General features: G+C 45.1%; 1 long non-coding RNA gene across 1 annotated transcript; it reads left to right on the top strand.

The window, feature by feature from the left end:
* Positions 1-5,532: 5,532 nt before the first annotated feature.
* Positions 5,533-9,482, top strand: LOC129479638 (uncharacterized). The gene is made up of 4 exons (XR_008656744.1): positions 5,533-7,359; positions 7,681-7,802; positions 8,744-8,887; positions 8,984-9,482. It is a non-coding gene; the product is annotated as an uncharacterized lncRNA (long non-coding RNA).
* Positions 9,483-27,807: the final 18,325 nt, after the last annotated feature.

Here is a 27,807-nt window from a genome sequence, read left to right as displayed (position 1 = left end):
TTCGTCCTGGCACGTCTCTCATCTTTTTATGCCTTAATTTCCTCATCTGATGGTGACATCTATTTTTTGGGGGTGGTGGCATTGTTTTTGTGGATTAAATGTATGTCATATACTTTGAGAACCAAGGGTGTTATATTATTATTTATTGTCATTGATATCGACAGGTCCTTTGGAAGTTGTCAGCTTGGGCTCTGCTGCCTGTGGTGTAAGGGTGGGCAAGGTGTCTCAGAATTCCTTTGGGGAGGGGTAGGCTAGCTCTCTGGGAGGTAGTTAGTAGGAATGCTTAACTGAATGGTTTGGTGAACATGATGCTTTGAGATCGGTGCAGTGGGGACCTTGGAACACATGCCATTAGTCTGGCCCAGGCTGGGCTAAGGGCCTGTCCTAGGTGTTATTTAAAGTTTTGACAACGGAGATATGGCACTGATGTAAAAGGATTTGATTCTTAGGATCTTCCAAATAATGCTGCCCTTATTTGGGAGCAGTGGAGTTGGGGAGAGTTGGAAGGTGTTCCCAGAATCTAATTTCTAGGGGAGAGAGTGCCTCATTCGGTCTCCCGGGCCCGCCACCACAGCGAGCTCTCAGTAGGGGGAGCTCTGTCACTGCGGTGGCCCTTCTTGCTAACTCGGGGTGGAGGGGCTATCTAGGGGCCTGAGGAGTGCTTAGGAGTGGCCAACAGGGGTCTCTTCTGCAGGAGGAACCTGAGATGTCTGCTGAGGAGCAGCCAGGTCAGGAGTCACTGGCTACAGGGTCCCCAGCTGGAAAAGAAATGGAAATGCACAGGGAGTCTCACTAAGGTGGGGGAAAAGAGAGAGGCGTGCAGCCTCACTAAGAACGAAGCTGCCGCAGCACCTGCTTTATAGTCTATAGAATCCAAAACTGCCCTCCCCTCTCCGCCCACGGCTGCTTTTGGGAATTGGCTGTCAGCTGGGGATGGGGGAGGCCAAGACAGAACTTGGAGTTCCTGAGTGTGTCCTGTGGGTGTCTCGTGTCCATTCTCATTAAGCAGGGGAGGGACCTTGTCCTGTTTCTGGCCTCGGGAGTCACCCTGTCCCGTCCCTGGCTGATCCTCTGCACCTGAGGCACAAAGGTTCTAAATAGGAGCGTTGCCACATGGTGATTCAGGTTAACTGTCTTCCTGTGCACTTGATGCCCAGACTCAGTCTGGGAAGAGAGGACAAAAAGGTCAAAGGACACATCCTTCTATTCCAGCCTGCGCTTGGTGGCCATGTGAATGTTAGGGCGATGGAGGCCGGTGTGCACATGCATTTCCAGGACTCTTGGGGTGGCAGGGTGGGGTGAGCACTATGAATGTCCATCTTGAGTGTCCAGCAGGAGGGCACCTGGGTGGTCTCAGAGGCCACGCAGAGCAGCCATTTCTCATGAGCATGAGAGGAAGTCCAGCAGAAGTGTGTCAGTGTGGTCTTTTTCAGAACCACTCTGCCCTTACTTGGGACCTCTAAGATCAGTTTTTGTGCCTTGAATATTTAGGTTGAGATTGAGCTTGGTGCATGTTTGGCTCAGAGCTGGAGGAAGGATTTGCTGGGGCTCCCTTATGAAGGTTGCTGAGACCAGAAGACCCTCCCCTGCATCCTTTTGTTTTGGGATAAAAAGACTGGTTGGAAGCAGTTTAGGAGAATCCTATTGGAATGATAGATTAGAGATTCTCTCTTGGTGCATAGAGAAGGGACTGTTTTCCTGAGTTTCAGAGATGGGGAGAGGCTGACTTGCTCTCCAGCAGCTTCTGGGCCCTTTTAATTCCCGTGAGCTTGGGCTCAATGGTATCATGAAAAATTGCTGTGACCTGCCATGCCTTCTGCCTTTTTTTTTTTTTTTTTTTTTTCTGATGGAGTCTCACTCTGTTGCCCAGGCTGGAATGCAGTGGCGTGATCTCAGCTCACTGCAACCTCTGCTGCCCTGGTTCAAGCAATTCTCTTGCCTCAGCCTCCTGAGTAGCTGGGATTACAGGCACCTGCCACCATGCCTGACTAATTTTTGTATTTTTAGTAGAGATGGGGTTTCACCCTCTTGGCCAGACTGATCTTGAACTCCTGACCTTGTGATCCACCTGCCTCAGCCTCCCAAAGTGTTGGGATTACAGGTGTGAGCCACCACGCCCAGCCGCCTTCTACTTTTTGTAAGCCTTATAGTGTTGCTGGGGAAGTTAGCCCCATTTTCTCTTTCCTGCAAGCTGGGCGAGTCTACGCCTCTAAGGTGCAGACATCAGTTAATTGGTAGCCAGATTGGAGCCCATAGGGACATCCTGCCCTTCGGGAAACACGTGCAAACCTGAATTTTGTCTTTGCAAATCGGTTGACTAGCTCTGCTTGCTAGAAGCAAAGTAGCTCTCATGAATTGTCCAGTTTGGAGTTTTTCAGATCATGATGAACTCAGACACAAGGCCAGGTCTCCTCCTTTGTATGGAGGCAACATTAGGTAAAGGGGAGGGCTGAATGCTTAGGTTAGCATAGCTAATTATGCCATCTCATCCTCCCCCAAGCCCTTCTATGGCTCTGGCTGCTCTTAGAGATAAAAACCCTTTAGATAGTCCATGAGGCCCTGCATGAGGTGCCCTCTCTGAGAGCTAGGCTCTTGAGATCCATCGCACACCAACCGCTGGACTCCAGCCACTTGGGACCTTGGTTCCTTGACTCTGTCATGCTCTCTCCAGCCTTAAGGCCTTTGCATAAGTTACTCTTTTTTCCTGGCATGTTCTGTCCCATCCCCATCCCATCCTTTTTTCTAGGTAATTTCCTCTCACCTTTTAGGGACTAGCCTAGGTGTCCCTTTCCCAAGGGAGCCTTCTGGAACCTCCAAGATTGTGTTCCATCATGTACTCTCAAAGCCCTTGGTAGCACTTATTACAATTATTAATGTTTTGAATTATATAATTGATTCTTTTCTCTTTTCTCTGCTAGAATGTAAGCTTCATGAGGGTAAGGTCTGTTAGTTTATTTTTTATCCTGTCAACCACTCAGCATAATGCTTGGCACAAATTAGGTGCTCAATAAAAATGTGTTGAATGAATAAATGAATGGGGTCACCAGGTTGCTACTGCAATCCCTCTGGCCTTCTACTAGACAAACTCCTGTCTCAAATTGTTGAATGCTGTTTCTTGTTCTTACCCATTACAGGGGAGAACCACAGGTGGGCAAAGTAGCTCTACATACAGCTCCTGTGACTTTTGAGGCCTAACTCTTGTGAGATGATCATGGTCTCATCTCCCCCTGTTTTATCTCCCCCACAGTCTCTGCTAAGGCAGAGTCCACACCCTACCATGCCCACTGCCTTCTTCCTACTGATCCTTAGTCTTTTGGTCTTTGTGTAAAAAATGTGGCTTTCTCCAGGCAAAGCCCAGAATGCCACCTGGTCCAAGGAGGATTGTTGGCTATGATCTCCTCAGTTTCACTTCCAGAGCTGGCTGCTCAGATTGGTCTCCCCTGCTGTGGATGCAATTTCAGGATGAGATTGAAGAGCAGGTCATCTGGACTGCTGGGATGATTTTAAAGGAAACTTTAATATCTCCTGGGCAAGCCAGCAGCTGGTTTCTGCAAGTCCTCCAGGACTTTGCACCTTGAGACTTGGGTTCAGGGGCAGCTGAGAAGATAGACTATGAACTTTCCTTTGCCTAGAGAACTGGACTACAGCTTAATGGCTGGACCCTAAGCATCTCTAGGACACTACAGGTGTCCATTATAGATTCCTTTACCCCAAGCCACTTCTGGACCTGCCTGTCCTTGGGTGCCTGGTGCTGAGTTAGCAACACCTCCCTGCTGTCTTGGCATTGTGTGGCCAAACTAAGCCAAGTCTGATTATAATGTGTTGGTTCATCTAGAAGCTCACATCCCGTACTCTTTTCCCAATATGACACCCAATAGTGAAGAGCGACTCTGGGAACTGAGGCTGCTGAAGACTCATGACCCTGCAGAAGCCAACAGCAAAAGCTGTGTGGAGGGTGAAGCCATCCCACTGCCAGGCCTCTCTCTCTGCTCCATGTCAGTTCCTGTCTGGCAGCACCATGGCCCTGGCTGGCAGTCAGAGACCCGCTGCTGGTGCTTGCTGGTGGCTTGGCTCTCTTCCATCTAGCCAGGGCATTTGGACCTTTTTTCTATGTTCTGCTTACGAGCTTGGGAAGCGAGCCAGTGGTTCTCCTTGGAAATTGCCTCCATCCGTGTCATTTCCCATCCTAGTCCCAAGGGAGACATGTTTCTTTCTCTTTTCTGCATTGACACCTTCTCTTGCCTTTGGCTCAAATACAGACACCTCAGGTAGTACCAGTGCTGTGGGGAGGCCAAGGGGCGAGCGGCACGTACAGGAAGTGGTGGTGGCAAAATATAGTTAAGTTCGGTTACCAGTGCTGGATGAAGCTTTGTATCTCTAGGGTTGTCAGTCAGCCAAGAAAGAAGGCAGTTACAGGCCTAATTCTTGGTTCCTGAACTGATTGGCTGTGGCTTTTATCAGGGACTCACTGGCACTTCTCTGAGCATCAGTGTTAACTTCTGTCATGGGCTGAATTGTGCAGCCTCCTCCTTCTCCTCCAAGTTTATAGGTTGACTTCCTAATCCCCAGTACCTCAGGATGTGACTCTATTTGGAGATAAGGTCTTTAAGGAGGTTATTTAGGTAAAATGAGGTCATATGAGTAGGCCCTAATCCAATATGACTGGTGTCCTTATGAGAAGAGATTAGGACACAGATAGGTATAGAGGGAAGACCATGTGAAGACAAAGAGAGAAGGTGGCCATCTGGAAGCCAAGGAGAGGAGCTCCCAGAAGAAACAACCCCGCTGACACCTTGACCTTGGACTTGCAGTCTCCACAATGATGAGGAAGTAAATTTCTGTTATTTAAGCCACCCAGTCAGTACTTTGTTTTGGCAGCCCTAGTGAACTAAAACAAACTCCTGCAGACATGGCAGAGAGGGTTTGCAGAAGGGCTAAGAGAATGGTGGTTTAGATGCTTCCAGTTTTCCCAGCTTCTCATGGACTCTCAAGTATCCCTTTGGCTTCTCTAGTTCTTTCTGCTTCAGGTAGCTACCAACCTCCTCTGGTTTTGGTGGTTAGCCTAAGTAGCTAGTAAATAGAGTGTTTCTACTCTTAATCTTATTTCCTCTTTGTGAAAACCTTATGATAGGAGCTGCAGAATCTCAATGTCACCCAGCATGGTTGATCCCGCCCTCCAGAAGCTCACATTCTATGCGGAAGACAGACACAAGGATCACTTCACTGCAGCATGGGAGGTGCTGTGATAGTGCTCAGCAGGGGGCATGAACTAAGGAGGACATCTTGAGCCTACCTGAAGAAGAAGGTCACAGAAGGCTTTGTGGCGATGATGGCCAAGCCTAAAGTCTGTCAGTTCTTTGAGGACAGAGGCTGGGTCTTGCTCACCTTCCTTCACCCATGGCATCTAGCACAGCACTTTGCACATAGTAAGTGCTCATCTAATGTGTTGGGCGAATGGCTCTCTTAAAGTCCCTTCCAGCTTTATGATGCCATAATTCTGTGGCCTCAGAGGTCCCACAGCAGTCAGATGGCTTAAGGTGCTGCTGGCAGATGGCATGAAGGTGAACAGACATGGGGTTTTATAATATGCAAAATCACTTATGAACAACTAAACTGGAAACCAGGGAGGAGAGCATAATGAGCTTCCCTTCTTAGCTTAGATTTCTAGGAGAATCCTCAGGCATAACAACAGGAACACAGCCAGTGCAGCTGCCCCACGTGGATGATCAGAGGCGATGTCTTACTCTCCACAAAGCCAAGTTTGGTCAAGCTCCTCACAGCTGTTTCCCACAGAGAGGAAATCCCCTAAGTTCCCAGGCAGTGTAAACTGACCGTGTGTTTATCAAATACACGCCATGGCCCAAAAACATGAAAACAATCCAGATGCATGAACCTGCAATGCAGCAGTGATTCAAGACACTTGGGAGTAGGGAGGAGAGCGTGAGTGAGAGAACACTTCAATGCCGAAGCAGAGTGGCTCTTCTCTGGAGAACACCCAAACTGATCTAAAGCCAAAGTTCAAAAAATAACAAACATGCAAGCCTTTTGAAAACAAATTGTGCCTAGATATCTTTGCAAGCTGAGTGGTCAACCCTCAGACAGTGCTATGAGGGAGTGATTGCAGATCACCCAGCACCTACGGAATTAGGGGCAGCTCATGCTCTCCTTGTGTCCAAGGGCTCCGAGAGCTCAGATTAAAATTCTTACTGCCCAGCTTTTGCAAGATGGAACCAAAAGAGCCCACTTGTGAGAAGGCAGGGGATTGAGGAGGGTCCCCTCCTCCCAGTACGGACTGTGTGGTGCCTTCAGATGAGCTGTTTTGTTTCACGCTGAGCTGAGCTCACCTAGGCGATGACCTTGTGACAAGAATACCAGGCTGAGTCCAGATCAGCAAAGAGGGGACAGGAAGAGGAAGAGGAAGAGAGAAGCAAGTGCAGCCAAGTGAAGCTGTGACTGACAGAAGCCAAGTCAGAACTGCTGGTTAACATAATTTTTAATCCTTCATCAGGGCTGGTAAAATGTTGACAAAGGAGAGTCCTTGTAGTGAATCTCTCAGACTATTGAGAAAGCTGTTTCAGACCCAGGGACATAAGGCAGGTGTATTGGAGTCATCAGACTCTCTACAAAATATTAGTCATCAGCTCTGCAAAAACCGTGGGCTGCACTGGGGCGTGAGTCCCTCAAGGTTTAACTAAACATGGCAAACTGGGTTTACACAGATGTCCTTAATAGCTTCTGGGGATTCTGGAAAGAGCTGGGGACCGGCTCCCTCAAAAATCTACTCTAAGAAAATTCACTGCAGGCCCAGCGTGGCTTCTGACCTGGAGGATAACAATCATAATGGAAGTGCTGTTAAAAATAAGAATGACTATGAGTTATTGAGTTTTTGATCTGCTCAGGCACCGTGCTGGGCCTACGCAGTATCTCATTCAGTCCTACTAAGGACCATTACTGTCCCTTTCCTACCTAGGGGAAAAGGAGATTTAGAGAAGTCAAACTGATTTCTCATGGTGACAGTGTAGGCGGTGGAGCCAGAATACAAATGCAGGGGCTCCAGCCTCAAAGCCCGTGCTCTCTGCTCACATTGGCCCACCCAGGGAAGACACTGTCAGGATGTCCTGGGGGTTTCAGGCTGTTAAGAAATAACACCGAGTGACAGCCAAGGTGTACTGTGGATCTACCTGAAGCACCCAACTCACTCCATTCCATGGTGTGACTAATGGCATTTCAGATCTGTTTGTGCTCCGACCTGACCTCAGGAAGCCAAAGTCCCCTGAGGTCTGGGGTGTGTATGCTTGGGGACCCGAAATCAGAGGCACACCTACCTAGGATTGAATGTAACGATCTAATCAAGAAAAGGTGCGTATGTGTGAGGCCGAGTGAGAAAACAAGAGAGGGAGAGAGAGAGAAAGAGAGGGAGAGAGAGGAAGAGAGGCCCAGTTTGTTATCCAGGGGACAGGAAAGGAACTGATGAAGGCCCTGAAGATTCAGTCCAGGCAACTCCATCTCCCTACCAGGCTCAACCCTCAGTACCCCAGCTTTCCCTTCCCCACATCCTCCAAGCTCTTTCCCTTTAACAGCTAAAGACACCCTAGGCTGCCCAGAATGAAAAATATCCTGGAACTTAACAACAAAGGAGCTGCCATGTTCCACTGTATTTCTTTTCTTTTCTTTTTTCAGACAAGGTCTCACTCTGTTGCCCAGGCTGGAGTACAGTGGTGTGATCTTGGCTCCCTGCAGCCTCGACCTCCTAGGCTCGAGTGATAGTCCTGCCTCAGCCTCTTGAGTACCTGGGACTATAGGTGTGTGCCACTGCACCCAGCTATTTTTTTTTCTTGATTTTTAGTAGAGACAGAGTCTTGCTATGTTGTCCAGTCTGATGGCAGACTCATGAGCTCAAAGGATCCTCCTGTCTCAGCCTTGCAAAGTGTTGAGATTACAGGCATGAGCCACTGCACCTGGCCTCCACTGTATTTCTAAACTGTGGGTCTCTGGCTCCTCTAATTTTCCCCCATCCCGTAGGCCCAGCCTCCAAGGCTGCCATGTCTTCCCCTCCCAGCTCTTCTCTGGAGGCCTGATTCTCTGGGAGGCTGTTGGGCTCACCATTGGGAAAGGCCATCCTTAGGTCACTTGGGGCCATAAGCAATACCAGCCTCCTCCTCCTGCCATTTTGCACATCAGGAGATACACCAGGAACCTCAGTGTCTCTCTTTCTCTCTCTAGCCTGGTCTCTGGGACCTAGGTCAGGAGGGCATGATGCTTTCAAATAGAAGAAGAAATCTCCAATTCTTTTGCCCTCTGTCTTTGCAAGCCCTATCTTTTATATTCACTTCCTCTGACTTCTCAGTAAACATTTGTTTGAAAGTGAATGGTATTATCAGCTGCCAGTTTACAATATAAGGGGGTCTGAAGAGGAATGAAGGAGAAGCAGCTTTGGAGGAAGGAAGAGTGATCAAAATTAGGTTTCCGTCCTTTTGGGTTGCAGGGGAAGGGGGGTGGTCAGTGGTAACAGTAAGCCAGTCACAGGGCTTTGCAGAGCAGGACTAATTCTGTGTTCTGCACTGGGTGAGGCAGGTGCAGTTGCCACCTGGGCTTCAATCTGGGTCCCAGAGGAGTTAGTTCATATCTTGGGGCCATCTTGCAACTACAATCCCATTTTGAAGCCAGGTAGCAGAGTTTGTGCTCATAGTCATTTATTCTTTTTAACTGTTTCTGTCTTTTATTCTCCTTCTGTGTTTTCCAGAGCAGTCTTCTTCCCTCTCCCCAGCCTCCCCAAAGACCTGCAAACTTTGTTTTCTGTTAAGTGCTCATCTCCCCCGACCCCCCTACAGCTGGGGAAGGTGTTGGTATCTCCAGCGACCTCAGGCTTCAAGTTTCCTTCTAGGAGGTACCAGTTGGCTGCCCATGCAAATCAGCTTTGCCTGGGGATCTTGGAGAAGAAAGGGAAGCTCAGAGGAGGCACTGATCTTGCCCTGTGTTTTAGGGAAGCTGCTTTCACTGTTGCTTTCAAGTGACCCGGATCTCATTAAACATACTGATGTGGGGTGTGCTTCTGAGAAGGTGCCTGAGAAATGAACTTGGCTTGCTTGTTGCCTTTGAGGGTCTGTGGGAGAGAATCACAAGCCTGTCCAGATCTTATCTTCTCAGGAAGGGGCAGGAAAACAACACAGCAAAACAGCCGCCCGGACGAGAACACCATCTAGTGTCTTCACACCACACACCCACATTTGGTGGTTTCTGTTTCCCATGAATATGAAAGAGGAGGGGAGAGGTGTGTCAGGGATTCCCTGAGCCCTGATAGGAGGATTCAACTGGGTGAGGAAGGGACCATCAGGCCACCCCACGTAGATGGACCCACTCAGCTCTCAGGACTCATCTCCTCCACCTGGACCGCTCTCCCTGGTGGGGCATTGAGGGACTGAGGGCTCTGGTTTTGTTCTCTAGAAGAGGCGATCCATCAGTAAAAATCTATTAAACATGCACTCTGTGTCCACCTTGTGCTGTGGGGAAGCCAATTAGATACAAGACCATCCTGGCCCATGTGCAACTTCATTAAACCAATCACCAATAAAGGAAAAATTAAGTAACATGTAACACATGTGCTCAAATCACACATGTGAGCAGTTAAGTGGTACATGACTAACTGGCAAATGAAAGACAGATTCACTCTCAGTTTGCTCCTACACTGACATTTCGCTGAACGAACGGAACAGTCAGAAGGGTAACACACCACTGCAGCTAGCTGAGGTGGGGGCGGGAATGGGAGGGTCTTAGATAGGGCAGCGTGGCCTGGCTGGAGCTACCTCTACATGTCTCCAGTTGTAATATGAAGGACTTGTTTTCTGGATGGATTCAGGGCCAACTTTGCCATGTTCCCGGAAGGCTCTGGTTGTACCTTCTTGGAAGACATCCATCCTACCTGCTGTCATCTGTCTCCTTCTCTTCGATCAGAACCTACTGCTGAACCTTCCTCCATTGTTTGCTGTAACACACTCTGATACAGGCTCCCTGCTTCTACCCTTCAGAATGATGTTAGCAGCAGCTTGTCCGCTATTGCCTTGGCCAGGATAAATTCTCACTGAAATGCTAATAGAAACGAATTGAATGAAATGGAAGGTAATTGGTTTGGGCAAGTCTCAGCTCTGTTTCTTACTAGGTATGACTGTGAGCCTCAATTTCTTCATCTGTAAAATGAGTACAAAAAGGATATCTTTATTGTATGATTGTTATGAGGATCCCAGGAGATAATGAATGTGAGGGCACCTATCACAGCACTGGGTGTGTGTTCAGAGTCTACTGCTGTGTGGGCATTCACCAAGGCCCATGCCAAAGCAGTGCTTCTCAAACCGGCGTGTGCATTCCGATCACCCGAGGAGCTTGTGAAACGTGGATTCTGATTCAGTGGAACTGGATGGAGCCTGAAATTCTGTATTTCTAGTAAGTTCCTGAGCTGGTTCAAGGACTACACTTTAAGTAGCAAGGTATAAAAGGACTTTGTGATTGGAATCCTGCATTTCCATGACTCACTCGAGTGCTGACCCTCCCCTGCATTGATGGTTTACGCTGACTCTTGCCTCCTCTGTGTTTGGAACCTTTTCCACCTCCTTCTAGTCTCTATTTCACTCCACCTCTGTTGCTGGCCTTTTTGGCACCTCAATCTACTTACCCCAGTGGCCTCTGACTCTGCACTTCTCTCCGACTCTGCCTTCTAGAGTGGCATTGCTCACACCGACTACCCGTCTTTACTGCTTCTGGTCTAGTGTCAGAAGACTCTCTTAAAATTTGCCTGAGGTAACCTTTGGATAAAGCCCAACCCATTTTCCTTCTCCCGTGGGCTTCCAGGAAGCTTACAATGAAGTTTTGTGTTGAGTTATAACATTCTCTCCCCAAGTTTTATGATAATGAATTAGTTTCTTCCCACTCACCATTCTTCCTTTATGACTTGGTTCTTACAGATTTTTTTTTTTATTTTATTGTAGGTGTTGCTATTTGCTAGCTGAGTGATCTTGGGCAAGTCACTTAACCTCTTTGGGATTCTGTTTTCTTTCCTATAAAGTGGGGATAATGAAGGTACCAACCTCGTAAGATTGTTGGAAAGATTAGATGAGCAAATATCTGTAAAGTCCTTAGGACAGTTTTTGGCACATAGTAAGCACCACACGAATGTTATTCATTGTTGTTGTTATTATTCTATAAACTGCCTCAAACCCTTTTGAAAGTGAAAATGGTATCATCGTCATCATCATCATCATCAGAAAAACCATGTCAGCATCAAAGTGGTATGCAACACACCATGAAATTATTGTATTACCCTGAAATACATAAGTTATGGGACATCTTTTAAGCTAGAAAGAAAGAAATTTAGGACAAATTAAATCAAATACAGTAGATGGTAAACTTTAAGAAACTAGTTTCTTGTATCCTAAAATCAAGTAGTTCCAAGATGGATTGAAATGAAATAGAATTTGTCCTACCCAACTGCGCCTTTGAACCACAGCAGCCTACTGATAGGCCGTATCATCTCCACATCACAAAGTGGGCTTTGAGCATTGCAGTCTTGACTGAAACAATTCTTTTGAACCTGCTCACTTCTTTTCTGCCGTGTTCTAGCTTTCTGGTCTATTGTAGCCCCGGACTCTTGGGCCTTGTCTCTCATTTCTGGTCCAATTAATTTCTTAAACCTAATCACTGGATTCAGCTGACCTGATTTGACACCATTGCCTTCTCTGACTTATCACATTTCTGTCTGCTTCAGGACACCATCCCACTGGATTTTGCTCTAGCTCCTAGGACTTTACTGGATGACCTTCTGGGGTTCTCATGTATCTGCCTCATACCTTCATGATTTCCTCAATGAATTTATTTTATGTCTATTCTGTGCCAAACACTGATATAAAGGCTAAGGAATATAGAAGTAAAAAAAAACCCAACAAAAATCAGACAAAGTTTTGGCTACCATGGAGCTTCCTTTTTTTGTTGGAGGAGACAGACATAAATCAATAAATGCTATATACTCTATATTCTTAAAGTGTGATCCATGGGCCAGCAGCAATGGTATCATCTGAAAGCTTGTTACAAGTGCAGAGCACAACCCTATAGAGTCAGAATCTGCAGTTAACAAGATCCCTGGTTGATTTGTGTGCACATTACAATTTGAGACATGCTGCTTGTACAAGATAGTCTGTCCATGATATGAAGGAAAAGAAAGCAGGTTAAGGGATTAGAAAGTGGAGGTGGGGTGGAATGTGCATGAGTGCTATTTCCAACAGGATGGCCAGGGAAGGCTGCCTTGGTAAGACAGCATCTGCTCAGTGACCCGAAGAGGTGAGGAGCATTCCAGGTAAATCTTTTCCCAGCAGAGGAGACAGTGAGTGCAAAATCCTCTAAGCAGGACCATGGTTGGCCTGTTCAAGGAGCGGCAAGGGGGTCAGTGTGCCTGGAGCAGAGTGAACAGGAGGAGAGTAGAAGGAGACAGGAGCAGGATGAACAGGAGGAGAGTAGAAGGAGAGAGGAGCAGGAGGATGCCAGATCATTAAGGTGCGGGTCTGAATGAGAACCTGAGACTCTGCCCAAGTGGAATGGGAAGCCATTGGAGGGTTTTAAACAAAGCAGGGGCATAGTTATGCCTTAAAAGGATCACTCTGGCTGCTGTTACTGTGGAATGACAAAATTAGAGGCAATAAGACCAGGTAGAGAAGGATCACGTTAATCTAGGGGAGAAATGATGATAGCTTAGGCTAGCGTGGTAATGTCGGCGGAGATGCTGAGAAGTAGTTGTATATTATACATATTTTGAAGGTAAAATTAATAGGATTTTCTGACAGGCTGGGTGCAGAGGATGAAAAAAGGAGGGAGGCCAAGGACGACCCCAAGTTTTTTGTCCGAGAAACTTAGATATGATTGCCATTTGCAAGAGGAGCTGATTTGATGGGGAAAATTGTGGATTTTGTTTTAGACACGTTAAGTTAGAAATGCTTACTGGAAAATCAAGTAGACCTGTTGAGGATGCATTTGCTTATGTGAGTTAAGGTTTGTGGGAGACATTTAAAGTAGGATGGACTTTAAGGATCTTCTACTTCATTTCACAGCTGAATAAACTGAGTCTGAGTGAGGTGAGGTGGCCTTGCCCAAGGGCAGACAATGAGTTGGTCATAGTGCTTACTTTTGGTCTTTTGCACTCATTGTGTGCTATCTCTCCATGCATGGAGAGATAGCAACAAATTAGGTCAACAAATTATTAAGGACAATTTGTTTATTTGGAATTCCCAAACCTTATAGGGTTGTGGAAATGAAAGATAACCCATCTTTGATATTTCTTGCCAAAGCCTCATTCCTAGGCTAGAGGGCTCATGGGTTGGATTCTAGGGGCCATTCTTGAATCTCTAGTTATATCAGGAAGATTGCTTGAGCCCAGTAATTTGAGACCAGCATGGGAAACATTGTAAGATCCCTGTCTCTACAAAAAATTAAAAAATTAGCCGGGTGTGATGCCGTGCACCTGTAGTCCCAGCTACTTGGGAGTCTGAGGTGACAGAGCCAAAACCCTGTCTAAAAAAAAAAAAGAGTTTCAGAAAGACCCATAGACTCATTTTACAAATGAGGAAGTTGAGGCTTAGAGCAGTTAAATGACTAATTCAAGATCCTATTGCAGGTTAGTAACAGACCTGAGACTGGAATTATGTCTTCTGACTTAACAGTGCAAAACTTAGGACTTGGAGTAGGAAGATCTGTCTTCAACCTCCATCATTTCCATGCACCTAAAGCAGGGAGAATGAGTCTCTCACCTTCTTTAGGTTTTCACTTCCCCAAGTATGTGACACTGTGCAAGTTACTTATCACTCCAATACATTAGCTTATTCATTTGTAAAGCAGAGTTAATCAAATGAGATAACTTACGTAAAATGTTTCAGGAAATTGCTTTTTTTTCCTACTATAGCACACAGCATTTCATATGCCAAAACCATCCAAAAGACAGGAAATCCCAATTGAACCCTTCATTAGGAAGAGGATACTGACTTGGGAGAGTCCTGTGCACATGACTTATATCCCTAGTGTCTTAGTCTGTTTGTGTTGCTATAAAGGAATACCTTGAGATTAGGTAGTTTATAAAGAAAAGAATTTTCTTTGGCTCATGATTCTGCAGGCTGTAAAAGAAGCATGGTGCTGGCATCTGCTTGGCTTCTGGTGAGGGCTTTAGTGCTGCATCAAGACAGGCAGAGAAGGTCAAAGAGGAAGTGGGCACATGGGAAGACAGACCAAACCTCAGGGACATCCTGGCTTTATAAGAACCCACTCTCATGGGAACTAATCCATTTTCCCAAGAACCAATCCAGTTTCTCAAGAGCAAGAACTCACCCATTGCCTTGAGAATGGCACCAAACCATCCCACCACAAGTGATCCCCCCATGACTCACCAGCTCCTATTAGGCCCTGCCTTCAACACCACCACACTGGGGATGAAATTTCAACATGCGTTTCAGTGGAGACAAATTATATCTAAACCATAGCACCTATCCAGCTCCTTTTCCAGCTCCCATCATCTCCTAAAGGGGTGATTTTTAAATTTTTCTCCTCTACCACCTCTTCTATCCCTCTCAGAGAAAATATATGCAGTCAGATTGGAGCTTCTTTGATTTTCTGTAACCACAAACATCTGCATAAACACCCATTCCCATCTCTTCCTCCTTCTGAAATGGCACTATCCCACTTTTTCCCTTGGCTAACTCCAATTCCCACTTCTTCTTTTCAACTCAACTCAGAGGCCACTACATCCTGCCCACATCCACCCTACATTAGCAGATTGGCTGCCGTCTTGTTTCCTCCCACGGCACCTTGTGTCTCCTTGATCATAGCTCGAATCCCATTGTCTTATAATATTTGCTTATTCGAAAGCCTCCCTCATTAGAAGGTAGGGATTCTATTTGTCACCCCACCTACCTGGTGCCTGGCACACAGTATGTTCTTGACAAATGCCTTTGTGTAGGTGAATGGGTGCACTATGCTCACTTGGGTTGTCCTGAAGATGACTTCATTAGCTTATGTTGCCATCTCTCCCTGGTCTGAATTTCCTGGTGAGAGAAGAGTCTTCAGGTCATCCAGGATCTTTCTTTGCACCTCTCACCTTCAGGTAGAAATGAATGAAAGCAAAGGTGCTCTGTTTTGACTACTTTGCTCCAGCTGTACACCTGGTCTCCTGTTTGTCTGAAACCCTCTCTTGAATGGTGCAGGTGAGGACGCTGATGTCAGGGATGGCTGCTGGAGGAGGCAGGTGGTCCTGAGCCAATAGCCATATAGCTATAAGCTCTTGGTTTTCCCTGCAGTGAGTCTGCTCCTCCATTCATTCCCGAGCATCCTCACCTGCTTCTGGGAACCTTTCTTGAGGTCCCCTGCATCTCTTCCCCAGGGCCAGTGAGCCAGGCCCAGGGGGCTCTAAGCAGGTTGTAGTAACGGGGATCTCACCAAACAGGAGACAAAAGGAAGTGGGAGGACGTAAGAGAAATAAATGAGAAGGAGAGGGGATGGCTTCCTGCTTCTCGTACCCCATCAAGTGTGGCCTCAGCTCCAGTGACTCAGCACAACCATCTCCACCTGTCCTCTGGGATTTGCATCTATGACATGGGCTTGGAGGCTTAGGACAGGGAAGGCTACATGTTCCATGGGCCTGGCTGAGGTAAGCCTGTGCAGAGTGGAGGGGTCTTAGCGTTCTTTCACTTGCACTAATGGAGCCCCTTTGCCCTGGCACTGGGCTCCGGCCGTGGAGGCCTCTGTGCCCTCTCCATCCTAACCCTGACACTCCACACTTTTCCTGCCCTTCTGATTCTCATTGGAAGTCACATGTCCTGAGGAATAAGGTACAGTAGTTAGGAATTTGGACTCTGGAGACAGCCCCACCTGGGTGCAAATGGGCTCCACCATGGAACTGCTCTGCAAGTTACTTACTCTCTCTGAGGATGAGCTTTTGCAGTCAAAAGGTGGCAAGTATCTGCTCGTAGGGTTTTGGGAGGACTGTGTTAGTTAATGCTTATGAGCTGGCTTTTGAGCTTTTGACAAATAGTGACTGTTATGCTTTTTTTTTTTTTTTGATGGAGTCTCGCTCTGTCCCCCAGGCTGGAGTGCGATGGTGTGATCTCAGCTCACTGCAACCTCACCTCCCGGGGATTCTAGCAATTCTCCTGCCTCAGCCTCCCAAGTAGCTGGGATTACAGGTGCCTGCCACCATGTCCAGCTAATTTTTTGTATTTTTAGTAGAGATGGGGTTTCACCATGTTGGTCACGCTGGTCTTGAACTCCTGACCTCAGGTGATCCACCTGCCTCTTGGCCTCCCAAAGTGCTGGGATTACAGGCGCGAACCACTGCGCCCGGCCCATTATGCTGTTTTTATAACTACATCTTTCTCTAACCTGCCTTATCAGAAATAATTCCCTTTCCATGGTGTTATTACAGAACTTTGTATTGATATCTAATCATTTTCATAATAGTATATATAATATATGTTAGATATATTATATGACACCTACATGGTATATATTATATATATACTATATACTTATACGGTATAACTATAGTATATATACTATATAGTATTATAGTATATACTATATAATTAATAGTATATAATAATATATAGTATATGATAATAATAGTAATAACTTTTATTAAATACTTACCATGTGCCAGACACTGTTTTATGAGCTTTATATGCATTAATTCACTTAATCCTCTCAAGGTAAGTGTGATTGTTATCCAAATTTTATAGATAACCAACTAAGGCACAGAGAAAGTAGGTAACTTGCCTAGTGATCTGTAGTAAGAGCAAGAGTAGGATGTGAAATGAGGTAGGCAGGCTCCAGCATTACAGATTGTTGTACACGGGCTTTGCTACCCACCCCTGGGCTGTGAGTTTTATGAGGTGCACTGCCTGGGTCTGGTTCATCCTTGTAATCCCACCAATGCCTTGCTCCAGGTCTGCAGTTATTTGTGGAATGCCTGTACAAAGGAGATGCCATCAGCAGAATGTACTAGCTCTTCAGTGGCAAATAGCCCCAGGAGGGAGGATGCCAGCTTCCCAGTGCCTACTTACCAAAACCCTAGCCTCCTGCTCATTTCTGGTCCAACTAAATGGGCTATACCTGAACCTGGCAGCAGTCAGGAGATGTTTTTTCCCCCAGGGAATAGTGCCTATAGTGTACAAGGCATACTGTGATGGGAAAAAATGATGACAAAGATGATTAAAGTCAGAAAAATTGGGTCTCATTTTCCAAGGGATTCTTCTTGAAAAGTGAGCAGAAGTAAGACACTGGGCACAAGCATGAACTCAACTATGTGGTGGTCAGCCAGCAAAGAGAGATGGTGCTCAGTATCCTATCCAGTGGGCCAGCAGGGCCCTGCTGAGCTATCCACTCATCCCCCACTCCAGGCATGCAGAAGCTGACAGTCACCTGAAGGTCATCATCATCAAAAGACATTGGTGTGTAGCCAGGCACAGTGGTGTGTGCCTGTAGTCTCAGCCACTCAAGAGGCTGACATGGGAGAATGATCACTTGAGCCCGGTTTAGAGACTCTGTCTCTAAAACAAAAACAAAAGAACATTAGTGTGTATTGAAATAGGCATATGATTGTTGATTGTTAGCAAGTTACTTATGTCTTCTAATCTTAAATTGCATCTTCTCTGAAGTAAGGACACTAATAAAACCTGTTACACAGATTTGTTGGGAGAAAATAAAGCATCATACATTGCAAAGGGCAGTAAAGATATGTTATATCTGCAGAATGCTATAATAATTATCACTAAGTAAGGATGCTAGTAATAATAATATCTAATCTCTATACAGCACTTGCTGTATGCCAGAAACTCTTTTAAGTGTTTTATACATATTTAATCCTCACAACAATCTTATAGGATAAGTACTATCATTTATTTTACAAGTAAAAAAAGTAAGGCACAGAGAGTTTCAGTAGATTGTCCAAAGTTACAAAGCTAGCAAGTAGCATAGTCGACATTTGAAATCAGGCTTTGAGTCTGTGCTAACTGCCACGCTATACTTCCTCTTTATGAAGAATGTGAGCATGTACATTTTATAAGCATAATTGCAGGTAGCCCTCCCTCCCCACTCCCTGAACTCTGGCTGCGGCAACATTGGGTTATTGTTCATACTGAGATCAATCCACCCCTGAAAAAGCATCTGGAGTCTGCTACAGATTCCAAATCTTGCCAAAGCTTGCCTGGTGTCCCAGAAAATGATAAAGAGGGTCAGTTTTGTTCTCAGTGAAAGGCCAGGTAACCTCTACAAACTCCCTGGGTTCTCATGGTCCTGACATCTTTTTTTTTTTTTTTTTTTTTTTTTTTTGGGACGGAGTCTTGCTCTTGTCGCCCAGGCTGGAGTGCAATGGCACAATCTTGGGTCACTGCACCCTCCGCCTCCCAGGTTCAAGTGATTCTCCTGCTTCAGCCTCCCAAGTAGCTGGGATTATAGGTGCCCACCACCAGGCCCAGCTAATTTTTGTATTTTTAGTACAGACGGGGTTTCGCCATGTTGGCCAGGCTGGCCTCGAACTGCTGACCTCATGATCCACCCGCCTCGGCCTTCCAAAGTGCTGGGATTACAGGCGTGAGCCATCACGCCTGGCTGGTTCTGACATCTTAATGTCCAGCAGAGTCCTCAGTAGCTGAATCTGACTGCAGTGGAGGTGACTCCAGAAATCAGACTACAAATATGCATTAGGCACCCACACTATGACCAGCATAGTGCTGGGATGTGGGGGATGATGTATAAGAAGCAGGATTATGGTCTGTATCCACAAAGAGTTAGCAATCCGGTTGGGAAGATCCAACAGATGAAACCACAGAATAAGATAACAAGATAACATGAAGTGAAAATGTGATGCTTGAAATTGTTCAATATTGACAATTAGACCATGGGAGATAAAGGGAACATGCTGCGAATTGTATACCATTCAGTTCCTGGTCTTTATATCAAAGCTCCAAGTTTTCATGTCTCCCAGCATGAATGACCTGTCCTTTCTTCCTAGGGAGACAATTCCAAGAAAAAGGACATTCTTCACCCAGCAGCTCCTGCCATATTCACTGAGATGTGTTTTTGTATTTTCCTATGTATTTCTTCATCAGAGATAGTAGGTAAGTCAATCTGGGGTCTGTTACCCTTTGAGTAATACCTGAAAAAGTGAGGAGAGCAGAGGGCACTTGGGTCAAGTTGTTATGTCAGATGATTCCCTGCACCCTGTTTCATGGTGTGCTCTCACCTCTCTAGGGACATAGAAACTGCTTCCTAACCACTGATGCTTAGGTTGCTTCAGGTAAGTCATCATCTTAATTCTTTGATGGGCTGCAGCCCTTTCTCCTCTAACTGGATGACATTGGGTAAGTTGCTTACTCTCTTTTGAATTTTAGTTTTCTTCACCTATAAAATGGATGTGTTAGTCCATTTTCATGCTGCTTATAAAGACGTACCTGAGGCTGGGCAATTTACAAAAGAAAGAGGTTTAATGGACTCACAGTTCCATGTGGCTGCGGAGGCCTCACAATCATGGCAGAATGTGAAAGGCACGTCTTACATGGTGGCAGGCAAGAAAAGAGAACTTGTACAGGGAAACTCCCCTTTATAAAACCAACAGATTTCATGAGACTTATTCACTATCATGAGAACAGCATGGGAAAGACCTGCTCCCATGATTCAGTTACCTCCCATTGGGTCCCCTCCCACAACACATGGGAATTCAGGATGAGATTTGGGTGGGGACACAGCCAAACCATATCAATGGATATATGAAAGTGTATGTGAGACCAAGCTGAAATAATCAATACAGAGTCCTTACCATCATGACTGGTACATAATCCATTTTTCTAAAATGATATTTTTGTTATTAGTTCTACTGCTAATATCCTCACATTGCTACCACCATTATCATCACCATCATCATTACCACCAACATCACCAATATCATCAATACTATCATCACCGTCATCATCTAACCAGTACATCCCATGTGCCATTTCCTTAGGACCTATTCAAATGACTTGTTGGTTAATCTGATAAATACCAAGCTCTGTTTGAGTGACAGTGGCTTAATTTGTCACCCACTCAGGAATATCTTTATTCAAGTTTGCAGGGGGCAAGGGAGTGACTTGCTGAAAATTAATTCTGACAATTGTAGGCCCCATAGTGGGAGAGAAAGGAAGTTAGTTTTGGCTGAATGGACTTTTGGATGCTTCCCAGATCCCATCCTCTGCAGGTGTCAGTTCTGTCCCAGAAATAAACTACTTCACTGGGTTTTCTCCCTTGTCCCACAATGCAGGTAAAGGAGACCTTAGCCCATGAACAACATTTCCCCTTTCTCCATTAATTACAGTGTCATGGTGAAGGGAGGACTTCATTTTAATTTCAGTCCTACCTAAAACAGTGCCCGGAGGAAAACAACAGAACTGTTTGAGGTTGGGATTCTGAAGCATAAAAAGCACAGGTTAATTACCTTTGGCTTCACAGGCAGATTTCTGTGTACACAATTGTGTTTCATCTTTGTAACCTGAGGCTCTACTTTGAGGGTTTCTCAAGTAGAGAAATTATCCATGCTCTGTCCAGAGTCATGCTCGAGTTAAGAGCTCACAGGATGATGGGCATAAATACCACTGGAGCGGCCCTGTGACTCTTGGGGCCCCTATAAGAGAAGTCCTTCTCTGAAGAGAGATTGATTTGGTAATTCAGAAGGCTAAAGGGACTCATTCTGAAATTTTTGCTTTGGGGCTCCCATTTAATGTTCCACTCTGCAAAGCGGTGTTCAGTTCCATTGAAATTCTTCACCAAGTCAACACAAATTTCACTGTGGAAATGAGTGTGTGGAGACATTTCTGATGTATTATTATTATTATTATTTTGTTCTTGGCTGAAAACACAGACCTTTGTGCAGAATGTGGATTCTGAAAGGCCATTGAAGGCCGGTTGGGAGAATCTTTAAGGCATCTCAGGGGAACAGTTAGCACAATACAGCACATGCCAGCTTGCCTTGAGGCTGGGAAGGCTAAAGCTTTCTCTGTATCACCCCCACTCTTCCTACACACTAACCCTGAGAGGATCTGGAAGGCACATCCCCTTGGCTGGTACAGGAGGCTTGTTCCATTCATCCATCGAACAAATATTTGTTGAGCGTCTGCTAGTGCCAAACCTATTCTAGGTGCCAAGGATACAGCAGCGAGCAAAAATAGGCAACAATCCCTCCTGACATAGAATTCACTTTTCCTCAGGTTAGTTGAATATTGGTATTTTGTTCTCTCTGACTGTATGTGTGTGTGTATTATGTAGATGTATCTTCGATTTTATATATAAATCTTAGATTGATACAAAATAGCATGTAATACAATTTAAATATATTGACATATTGTATTAGTCTCTAATCACACTGCTAATAAAGACATACCCGAGACTCGGTAATTTATAAAGGAAAGATGTTTAATTGACTCACAGTTCCACATGGCTGGGGAGGCTTCACAATCATGGCAGAAGGTGAATGAGGAGCAAAATCACATCTTACATGGCAGCAGGCAAGAGGGCATGTGCAGGGGAACTCCCCTTTACAAAACCATCGGATCTCATGAGACTTATTCACTATCACGAGGACAGCATGGGAAAAACCTGCCTCTGTGATTCCATTACTTCCCATCAGGTCCCTCCCATGACATGTGGGGATTATTACAATTCAAGGTGAGAGTTGGGTGGAGACGCAGAGTCAAAGCATATCACATATAAATAATATATGAATAAAAATTTATAATTATACATTCTTAGATTGTGTGTTCCAAGAAGGCAGGGGTTGAATTCATCCAATTATCTTTGTACAAGCCCAGAATAATACCATTCATTCATTCACTCATTCATTCATTCACTCAACACATACTTTCTGAGAGCCTACTCTGAGTTAGGTGATGGGAATACAGTCATGGGCAGAAAACCCCTCACAGAGATTATAGTCTAATTTAGTAAATGTGAAAACAAAGATAGTGAGGCCATGATATTTGTTGACATTTAATTTAAGTTTATGATGCACGAATCTGAAATCTTACATCCAAAGAGTCATGTTATATTCATTGCTAGTTGACATATTTTTTTTGCATGAATGACATTGCCCACCCTATGTACAATCTGGTTTTTAAAAATCTTTTTATTTTGAAATATGTTTAGCTTTGCAGAAGGGTTGCAAAAATAAAGCACAGAGGATTCCTGTGCTCCCTTCTCCCAGTTTTCTTTCTTTTTTTTTTTTTTTTTTTGAGACTGAGTCTCGCTCTGTCTCCCTGGCTGGAGTACAGTGTCTCAGTCTCGGCTCACTGCAAGCTCTGTCTCCTGGGTTCACGCCATTCTCCTGCCTCAGCCTCCTGAGTAGCTGGGACTACAGGCACCTGCCACCACTCCCGGCTAATTTTTTGTATTTTTAGTAGAGATGGGTTTTCACCATTCACGGGATGGTCTTGATCTCCTGACCTCATGATGTGCCTGCCTCGGCCTCCCAAAGTGCTGGGACTACAGGCGTGAGCCACCGCGCTCGGCCCCAGCTTTCTTTAGTATTATCGACTTGTGCAACTATGGTACATTTATCAAAACTAAGAAATTGGCATTTATGCAATACCATGAACTAACTTACAAACTTTATTTGGATTCACCAATTTTCCTGTTTTTTTTTTTTTTTATTGTACTTTAAGTTTTAGGGTACATGTGCACAATGTGCAGGTTTCTTACATATGTATCCATGCACCATGTTGGTGTGCTGCACCCATTAACTCGTCATTTAGCATTAGGTGTATCTCCTAATGCTATCCCTCCCTCCTCCCCCCACCCCACAACAGTCCCCAGAGTGTGATGTTCCCCTTCCTGTGTCCATGAGTTCTCATTGTTCAATTCCCACCTATGAGTGAGAACATGCGGTGTTTGGTGTTTTGTCCTTGTGATAGTTTACTGAAAATGATGTTTTCCAGTTTCATCCATGTCACTACAAAGGACTCATCATTTTTTATGGCTGCATAGTATTCCATGGTGTATATGTGCCACATTTTCTTAATCCAGTCTATCGTTGTTGGACATTTGGGTTGGTTCCAAGTCTTTGCTATTGTGAATAGTGCCATAATAAACATACGTGTGCATGTGTCTTTATAGCAGCATGATTTATAGTCCTTTGGGTATATACCCAGTAATGGGATGGCTGGGCCAAATGGTATTTCTAGTTCTAGATCCCTGAGGAATCACCACACTGACTTCCACAATGGTTGAATTAGTTTACAGTCCCACCAACAGTGTAAAAGTGTTCCTATTTCTCCACATTCTCTCTAGTACCTGTTGTTTCCTGACTTTTTAATGATGGCCATTCTAACTGGTGTGAGATGGTATCTCACTGTGGTTTTGATTTGCATTTCTCTGATGGCCAGTGCTGATGAGCATTTTGTCATGTGTTTTTTGGCTGCATAAATGTCTTCTTTTGAGAAGTGTCTGTTCATGTCCTTCACCCCCTTTTTGATGGGATTGTTTGTTTTTTTCTTGTAAATTTGTTTGAGTTCATTGTAGATTCTGGATATTAGCTCTATGTCAGATGAGTAGGTTGCAAAAATTTTCTCCCATTTTATAGGTTGCCTGTTCACTCTGATGGTAGTTTCTTTTGTTGTGCAGAAGCTCTTTAGTTTAATTAGATCCCATTCATCAATTTTGGCTTTTGTTGCCATTGCTTTTGGTGTTTTAGGTGTTTTTTTTTTTTTTTTCATGTTCCAGGTTCCAGTCAGGAACAGCCTATGAAATCATTCATTGTATCTCTTTAGTGTCCTCTGCTCTGTGAGTTTCTGTCTTGTTTTTATGACCTTGACAGTTTTGAAGAGTACTGGTAAGGTATTTTATAGAATGTCCCTCAGTTTGGGTTTGTTTGGTGTTGTCTTACGGTTATTCTGGGGCTATGGGTTTTTGGAAAGACTACTACAGAGGTGAAGCAGGCTTCTCACTACATCCTGTCAAGGCTATGTGATATGAACATGACTGGTCACAGGTGACGTTAACATTGGTCACTCGGTTAAGGTGGCGTCTGCTAGGTCTCTCCATGGTGAGGTTATTTCTTCCCCTTCGTATATTCTTTGCTGGAAGCTAGTCATTAACCAGCCCACATGGGAGTGGGAGAGATTAACCTCTGTCTCCTAGAGGAAGGCTTCTTTCTTCTTGAGTTTTCCTCACTTATGTGTGTTGTCTTTGGGAATAAGGGCTTTAAGAATCATAAGATTATTTTCCTTTGAAGTGATGTTAAAGTTATGCTATATTAAAGTTCAGACATTTAATCTGTTTTTACTGCACTTTGTTTAGAACATTCTTCATCATTTAACATAAGCCTGTACAATACAGAGAGAGGGAGGGAGGGAGAGAGCTGGATTTTCACTGGAGGGTTCTAAAGTTCTTGTTATTTGTAAATTAACTCCAGTACTACAGATGCAATACCCTTTCCTCAGTTAAAAGCAGTTTTAGCAACTGCCTATTGTATTTTAAGATAAGAGACTCAATGGTAGTTCAATTCACATAACTGTAGAAGCATAGAACACTAGGCCTGGGCACAATCATCTGCTCTGGTATCCTCCCTTTACAGATGAGGAAACTGAGGCACAGAGAGGAGGCATGACTTTTCCGAGGTTGCCCAGCCAGTCAGTGGGAGGCTGGGCCTCCTGCTTCTCAGGGTTCTTTTGCTGTAAATTCCTGTCTGACCTCCCCAGTAACAGAGGGGATTTACACCGTCTCCCCTCACTCCACCCTCACCCCACCCTCACCCATCCTGGCTTTCTCCAGGGCCTCCCATTTCTCTCTGTAGATCAGGAATAAGGCCTCTATCCAGGCCATACTTAGGATGATGCAAGATCGCAAATATCCTCACACCTCATTCCCACTCAGCTCACACCCGCCACCCTGAGGGCAGAAGGACCTCTCAGGCTTCAGCCACTTCCCTGCATCCCATCCCACCAACTTCAGCTGTGGTCTGCAAGTCCCACACGTCTTCTAGCCAGGCTCTGCTATAGGATGGAGATACTGTGGTTTAAAAGTGGAAGCTCTCTAGTAAATTTGGAGTTCACTCTCAGAGACTGCTGTCCCGGGAACAAGGAGATCAATTCCCTTAGAAGACCAAGCCCGCTTAAAGCCATGGAGGGACTAAGCAAGTAGGTCTTACCTTCTCAAGAGGCAATATGACTCACAGGTTGCATTTGGGAGGTGAAACAGGAAAAACATTGCCCCCTTCCCCCTAGCACCCACTTCCCCTGGGGCTAGAAAGTGAAGGGGTAAACGTCTGGCTGAATTTGCTCTGCTCAGGAGATATGTCATTTCTCCCCATGAAAGGAATGAAGCTTAAAGTCCCATTGGGCTCCTATGTTCAAAAGGAGTCCAAAGATCAAATTCATATGGGGATGCTTTCCAGTGTCTCCCTGGAGGATGAAGTTTACAGGAGGTCGGGGAAGAGCTTTCTCATGCCAGAGGCTAAGTGGTATCCAGGGGTTCAGTCAAAACATCTGACTGGCTGGATTTTTCACATTGCCCATTTGGACAGTCTTGGCCATAGCTGGGGATCCTACAGGAAGCAGAGCCAAAGGTAATGAAAGCCTCCAAGGAAGTGGCTGCAAGTGTGGCTTCAAGGGCACCTCCTGCACGGGGCTTCCACAGATTGGGCAACCCATGTGGTGATGTGAGTAAAGGTGAGGTTTGGGTGCCTCAGTTTACCTCTGGGGTTGTGCCTCATCCACATATCCCTCTTGGTCTAGGATCTTCAGTATTCATGCCTTTTCCCACCATTAAGATCTCTCAGGAAAGCTCAAGAACTCTTTTATGCTAGCATGTAAATCAGCAGCTCTGCGTCAAAATGTTAGACCTTTACAGGGATCATTGCTTTTAAATAGGGATAAACATGGTCCTCAACCTTGGCCTTGCAGCAGTATCACTTATGATACGTTTATGAAATATAGAAGACTGGGCCCTTTTCAAACTCTATAATGTTAAAAAAAAAAAAAAAAAAAAAACTCCACAGTTGAATCTCACTCACCACCAGGCCTGACAGCCATTCCTACTTTAAGTGGGAAGGTGTTACTGTGTGATTCCCAGACCAGCAGCATCACCATCACCTGGAACATAGAAATGCAAATTTTCACCCCGTCTCTACTGAAAATACAAAAAATTAGCTGGGCATGGTGGCAGGTGCCTGTAGTCCCAGCTACTCCGGAGGCTGAGGCAGGAGAATGGCGTGAACCCAGGAGGCAGAGCTTGCAGTGAGCTGAGATTGAGCCACTGCACTCCAGCCTGAGCAACAGAGCGAGACTCTGTCTCGAAAAAAAAACAAAAAAAAATGCAAATTTTCAGCCTGAACGAGACCTCCTGAATCAGAAACTCTGGAGGTGAGGCCTAGGAATCTGATGCATGCCAAAGTTTGAAAACCACTGCTTTAGGCTAAAGGACCAAGGTCTTACTGGGGCATTTTAGTTAAGATTTGGAGTAATGTGGTTGGAAGGCAGGGGTGTCCTCTGAAACCATACTTGGTCAGTGGTTGGCTGCTCTGTGAACATATAGAGCTATCTCTGATTGCTTGTCAATCTATTGAAGCTGTCTCAGACTTGCAGATGATCAGCAGTGTTGGAGCCTTTTCTTTCGGTAGGAAAGACAGTGATGATTGACCTAAAGCGGCAGCAACACAGTGGCTAATTAGTGGTGGTGATGGTGGTCATGACTACCCTCTTCTTTCCACTCATGCCCCACAAGCCACAGACTACAAGTGAGGGTAGTAGACAGGGCAGAAGCAGAGGATAAGGTTGTGGTAGGGGAAGTTAATGATTTTATTTAAGAGAAATTATACTGAATTAGAGATCATGGAACTCTTGCACACAGTATTTCTTTAACTGTACATTTATCTTAAAAACAGTGATCCCAAAGCATCACTTGAAGTGTAGTGTCTTTATGGCCTGAAAGCACCATAAATAAGAAAGATTTCCCGAACGTTCGGCTGAAATGTGGTGATATTTCAATTCTAGTCAATAAGCACTATTCTTAGTATTGGGATACATCAATGAACAAGAGACACTCTCTATAACCTCAGGATGTAAGAAGGAAAACAAATCAGCGAGAAGGCACTGCCCCTTACCCCTCCTTAAAGAGGAGACACAGATGCCCTGTGAACACCTACCAGTTGGCTGACATCTGGGGCTCAGATAAGTCCTCTCTGGGTAAGTGATGTTTAATCTGAAAACTGAAAATTGAGCAGGAATCAGTCAGGCAAAGGGATGGAGGAAAGTAAAGGAAAAAGTGGGGAGAAGAACATTCTAGACAGAGAGAAGCACTGGTGTGAAGGCCTGGAGTAGAGAGAAACCCTGGTGTGGAAATGTTAAGAACTGCAAGCTGAATATGCTGGATCTTAGAAAGTGTGGGGGAATATGTTAGGAAATGAGGTTAGAAAGGCAGCCATCCCAGCTCCCAGAGGGCCTAGGAAGTTAGATGAAGGATTTAGACTGGGGCCTGAGGGCAATTGGAAGGGCAATTGAGGGATTTAAAGCCATGGAAGAAGATGAGAGATTTGCATAAAACATAAATCTCTTGGCTGCATTTGGAAAGTGGATGGGGGGGGGAATTGTGGGTATTTGGAGATAGTCAGGAGATGGGTGTCATATGGATTAAACTTACAAATGTTTGCTTAAGGAAAATATGAAACGAACTAAGAAATTAGAAGATTAAAATGTGTGCTTCATCTTATGTTCTTTTTCAGCCCTAGTTTCGTTTCTTTGAATGAAACAGCTCTATGAGAGCTCTCTT

This window comes from Symphalangus syndactylus, chromosome 3 (genome assembly GCF_028878055.3).
Source record: "Symphalangus syndactylus isolate Jambi chromosome 3, NHGRI_mSymSyn1-v2.1_pri, whole genome shotgun sequence".
Classification (NCBI taxonomy): Eukaryota; Metazoa; Chordata; class Mammalia; order Primates; family Hylobatidae; genus Symphalangus; species Symphalangus syndactylus.
The sequence above is the reverse complement of the archived record's forward strand: the minus strand, read 5'-3'. Positions and strand labels throughout refer to the sequence as shown.